The sequence below is a fragment of the Solanum dulcamara genome, chromosome 7 (genome assembly GCF_947179165.1).
Source record: "Solanum dulcamara chromosome 7, daSolDulc1.2, whole genome shotgun sequence".
Lineage (NCBI taxonomy): Eukaryota > Viridiplantae > Streptophyta > Magnoliopsida > Solanales > Solanaceae > Solanum > Solanum dulcamara.
In genome coordinates, this window is record NC_077243.1 from 48,101,722 (window position 1) to 48,107,879 (window position 6,158).

Here is a 6,158-nt window from a genome sequence, read left to right on the forward strand (position 1 = left end):
GAATAGAAAGTAGAGGTACCAGCTCCTCTTTTTAGAGGCTCTGAAATGATAAATGCCGTTGATTGCATGAGTTGAGTCTTTGACTAGATAAATTATGTTTCTGATTGCATAGACTATATTTCTGATTGCATGAATTATGTGGCATTATTTTGATGCATGTTTGTGATCCCTGAAGCCCCAACTGATATAAGCCCTAATGACATCTAAAGGGATACCTCGGATAATTACTCCCCCAGTCTTCAAGTGACGGTTCACTTGACTGTTTCATCGAGTCTTAGATAATGACTTAGTTGCATATGGTTTCTCACTACTCTACTCGTGCATACTATAACCCATCCTTCCTCGAGTCCCATGATGGGCCGGGATATGTTATCGTGCACAGTGTTACTGCTTCTTTCACCGCGTCCTGGGCCGGATGTGTATAGTTCCACGCACGAGGAGACGACGCCGTACGTGAGGTGTGATATATGTTATATGTTATGACGATACGATTATTCATCGAGTCCCGGGCCGGCAGTAATATGATAGTATATGTGGTGAAATAAGGAAGGAAACTCGAGTCCCTCCTTAGAGGGCCGGGTACATATGTATATTATGATGGTATGCTATAGACGTACACCACTCCATTCACCGAGTCCCTCACTAAAGGGCCGGATACTTTATGTAGGCATGCATATGAGATTAAAGCAATACATTGTGACCCTGAGCCCCGTAGTGAACCGGGTATAATACGATGATATACATGATAAGATGATACTGTATACGATGGTATGATACCGTATACGATGATATGATGAAATGAAATGCATTATGACACGATGATTTGTGATTATGAAGTAATGATAATGACACTGAGTTCACTAGAGGGCCGGGCACAGTATATGATGGTGTATAGGATCACGTGTCCTAAGGTGCAGATAGAGTAAATTGTTAATTGTTATACTTATCCCCTGCATCCCTATTTCAGTTATGATCTCAGTTACGATGTGTTATGCTTTACATACTCAGTACATATATCGTACTGACCCCCCTTTTCTCGGGGGGCTGCGTTTCATGCCCGCAGGTATAGATGTTTATTCTAGAGATCCATCAGCATAGGAGTTCCTCTCAGCTATGTCGGAAGTGCTTCACTGTTCTGGAGCCTAAATTTTGATGCTGGTCACTTAATGTATATATTTGTACATTCAGGGGTACGGCGGGGGTCTTGTCCCGCCATATGTTGTTGTTACTATTCTTAGAGGTCTGTAGACATATGTATATGTGGGTTGTTTGTGAGTTAGTTTCGATGTTGCCTATTCGATATGTTGGGAATGTTTTTATTATAGCAGCCTTGTCGGCTCGCGTGCCCTTTCATGATATGATACAAAGGAAAGAGGCTACATGTACATGAAAAAGTTTTAAACTATTGGGGTTTTTGTATATAGTATCACATCACACACGGTTCAACTTAAGTGTAGTTGATAAATACGCATGAGAGGGTCCAGGTCGGAACCCAGTTGCGGCCTACGGGGTTGGGTCGTGACACTATGCCTTCCTTTATATTGTCCATACCTTTGGTTTCCCAGGTACGACAGCTTAACACAATCATGAGGTGCTAATCCAGTGTAATTGTTGGTACTCGAGTCACGTAGCAATTTATTTGAAGCCACTTTCCATTTATTTTGGTCAATAATTAGCTAGGGCTTATAGCCGTTTCCAATTCTCAAATAGGCAGTACTTATATTCCAACGCTCGATATCCCAAGCTTTTTCATAGCCCTAGCCTTATCCCAGTGGGTACCACTTGTCCTTTTAATGAATTCACAATGCACTAGTTGTTTTGCAAAGCTACATCCCCTATCTCAAAGGGTGTTATCATCTTTCACGGTGGAGTCACGTATCCACAATGCTTCTTTATATCAACAATGCCATGTAAGGCCAACGCATATATACATGCATATTATCTCATATCACAGCCACACAGGGCTTCCCAGGGGGTCACCCATCCCAATATTACTCTTGCCCAAGCACGCTTAACTTCGGAGTTCTGATGGAATTCGGTGCGTTAGTGCTAGTATGATCGCATCTTGCCCCGTGGGGCACGTAACTACCAAAGAGGACGATGACCCAGCAGCTGATTCGGTAGGACAGGCTGCACCGCCCAAGTTACCCTTATATTCTCATTACATGAACCATATCCTATCCTTAGCCACTTTCTCACTAGGCTCTACTTTTTTTCATAACGATCCTCGTTATATTCACATCATTATTGTGGAAACGACCTTTCAAGACATTCTACAGCCCTGTATCTCATTCTCTTTTTATTTCAGAAAAATTTGGACAGAGTTTCCTCTGTATTTCTTACTATCTCAACACCTGCACGCAAAAAAATACCAACAGTGCCTCACAGGGCCAACACGCATAAGGATACATATATACGTATCATATCACGTCATATTGCAGCCTCACAGGGTGCCCAATATCAACAATAGTATATAATGATGGACTAATCTCGTATGTCCAACTCAAACTACGCCTGTTAGACTTTTCGTCTACTCTTCCTTTCAATTTTTCAACTTTACATGTCAATTGTATTTCAATACCTTACCTGGCACACATCGTTTGCGCCGTGGCTTACCTGCATGCTTTGTAACTTCCAATATCATCAGTCACTTTGTTTTATCGACGTTGTCTTTCATCTGAAATCAAAGGTTAGTATAAGGAATTTTACTTCCTATGACTTGGCTCTATCGCACGACCTTAAATATGAAAGAAAGGAAACATCCTAAATGTCTTGTAGCCTCCTTTTTATAGATGTGGCGTGCAACACACCGATAAACAAAACTCTACTAGACACGGTCTATAGACACTCCAAGGACAAACTGCTCTGATACCACTTCTGTCACGACCCAGCCCCATAGGCCGTGACTGCAGTCCAGCCTGGACCCTTGTATGCATATAAATCAGGTGTAGTCAAAACCGGTTTGCAAATAATATAATCATGTACAGGAGAATCCCAATGGGTCATAGCATTTTATGTACCTGTAGCCTCTTTCATTTGTGTCATAACACGAAAGGGCACAAAAGCCGACACGGCTTCCATAACATATACCTGTAATACATCATGCAGACCCAGCTAAACAAAACTTACACATACAACCCACATATATGTCCACAGACCTCTAAGAGTAGTGACGATATAGTATGGCGGGACAAGGCCCCCACCATACCTTTGAATAAATAAATATATACATCAGAGGTTTGCTACCAAAACTCAGCTCCGAATCAATGGAGCTTCTTTTAACTTGCTGGGTGGAATCCTGGGCTAGTAAACTCCCAAAACCTGTGTCTGCACCTGCGGGCATGAAACGCAGCCCCCCGACGAAAGGGGGGTCAGTACGATATATGTACTGAGTATATACAGCATACAACATCATAATTCAGACAACACTGAAATTGGGATGCAGGATACAAGTATAACAGTTAATAAAGCACTATACCTGTGTCTTACAAAATAGAGTCATGTCTACCCTCATCAACCCTGTACCCGGCTCGCTAGGGGCTCGATGGTACAAAAACATCATCTATCATGATAGGCATATGTATGCTTTTAGCGCTGTGGAACGTACAGTCCGATCCATGTATAACACAAGTACCTGCCGAGGAACGACGGCCCGATCCATATACCATGTTATAATAATGATAATGTTGAGGTACGATGGCCCGATCCGTATATCATGATGATGCCGAGGAACGATGGCCCGATCCGTGTCTCATATAACAGTTCCGAGGTACGACGACCCAATCCATATAATGCATAATAGTGCCGAGGTACGACGGCCCGATCCATATACATGCATATCATATAACAACGCCGAGGAACGACGACCCGATCCATATATAATGTAATATGCATATACATACATGTAGGACTCATCAGCATATCAAATATCCCTCAACCATTATCATAAAGTATGCCCAAGAACCCCCAGGTTTAGGAGCTTACACATCCAATCACTATTCAGCCTATAGAAGGCTCGAGGGTCGTAGTTTAACTACTTTAAGGCCTTTAACATTTAGGAGTGAGTACAAGTCCTGAGTCATATCCAGAGCCTGTAAATAGAACTATCTCTAACTCATATCGTACATCGTTTCACTTACATTAAGCCATTTCAAGGAAGAGGGAGGGGTAGGTTTCACGTGTATTACTTTTCTATCACGTAAAAGGCTTACAAGACCATAACTCAACCCATCGCGGGAGTTCTAACATCAAGAAGTGAATAAAATTAATGAATCATGCTCGGAATTCTACGAATGGGACTATCTCCACATTACATATACCAACCACTTATGGCTAAGACATGCCAAAAGAAAAGAAGATAAGCTTTACATACTTATGCCAAAAGCATGCCAAAAGAAAGCTTTATGTACCTCTGGTCGACTGCTTTTGGCCCGGCATGTCTCGTCGTCCTCTGAACCTATTTAACACGAAGATAATACTAATATTAGTAACCTTCAACTTTCCAGCTTCCAAATCCACAACCAAGCACCCATAGGAACCAACTCCTTATTCTCCTTTCTCGACTAGTCTCGACTAGTTTATTAACTAGTTAAGAAGTTAACGGAATTCGGGCAGCATCTCCTCTATAGCTTGCCCTATCTGAATTCCCAATTCTATCCCTAATCACTACAGCCAACCAACAACAATAACCTGCAACTCATATACACATAAAACATGGCAACATTATACAACATAGGCTCCAAACAACTTTCTTAACATTACGATATTAAAATAGGGTCTTTAGCCTTTATTTCGTAAAACCTTTAATCGTGCGGAGAGGAGGGTCATGTGTATGAAACCAGCAGCTCCCCCACCTTATTTAGAACATATTTAGACCCTGAAACACGCACCCCACAACCAGCATCAACCTCCACACACATAACGCCTCATTTCGATTACAATTCCACTATGACAACTTCAATTTTACATTGTCTTTAACGTCAAACATTTCTATCATGTTTTTACATTTCCATCAACTTAAACGACATATAATACCCTTATTAAAAACACCATAAACTCCAAATTTAAAGGAGAAACCTTACCTTACCCGAAATTGGCCAAAACTCGCCAAAGTTGTCAAAACGTGAATTCTGCGCAGCTTACTGTCTCGTATTGTCTCTTAGTTTCGAAGGGGTAATTGATGGAAACAGGATTTGTGGACTCAAGGAAAGTTGTATACATGTGTCTCAAGGTCGCATACCAATTCGAATCATCCCTACAGAAATTTTGTACAAAGAGATATGCCCAAAATACCAACAACAGTCTGTGTAGGATTTCCAAAACGAAATCTGGGCAGCACCTACCCCATACTTCATCACCCTTTTTCGAGCTGATAAAAGAAAAGCTGGGTTGTAGAGGCTAAACGAAAGTTATATCCCTATGAAATATCTTTCCAAAACATCTTGAATCACTTGAAACGGAGCTATACAGAAGGATTTATGATAGTATTAGTAACAGCAGTCCTCTTTAAAAACGGGTTCTTCAATCCGTGGCTGCCTAGCTTTCTCTCTTTCTCTCACGTTTTCTCTCAACTTCCTTGGCTGATTTTTGGATAATGAACAAGTTAAGAGTCACATAATACATATATATACACCTTTTTAGAAGGTGCCACGTGGAAGCCCCCCAGGGTGACACATGGCAGCCTCCTAGTGTGCCACCTCAACTTATTCGGCCAGTCACATGCTGCCATGTGGCAGTGTGGGTCCCACCTAGGTGTGTCACCTACTTGCTTGTCACCTGCCTGCTTGTCACCTGCTTGCTTTGCTTTCATAAGTTCGGAAACTAGTTTTTGCTCCCTTTCGTCGGTTTGTCATCTCATTTTATTTTAAGAGCCTATGTAATCCGTGCTATGTAGGCTTGGTATGTCCTCCAGTAGCTCAAGTATATAAGACTTTTACATTTATAACTTACGTAGTTAAATCGAGTCCTATGACTCGTTACTTGGGCTCCAATTCCTTCCGGATTCTTATGACTCCATCTCCAACCTTCTCTACTATGAGGTATCACATTCTCCCTCCCTTAGAGTCGTTTGATAGTGTCGTAGTGTATCCGCGCATGATAACTTTTAAGAAACTTAGTAGCCTTCCCAGGAACTTAAAAAGCTTAAGAAGCGTTCTAAG

General features: G+C 41.7%; 1 pseudogene; it reads right to left on the bottom strand.

Annotated features, from left to right (window-relative positions):
- Positions 1-1,948: 1,948 nt before the first annotated feature.
- Positions 1,949-2,066, bottom strand: LOC129897907 (5S ribosomal RNA; annotated as a pseudogene).
- Between the last annotated feature and the right edge of the window lie 4,092 nt (positions 2,067-6,158).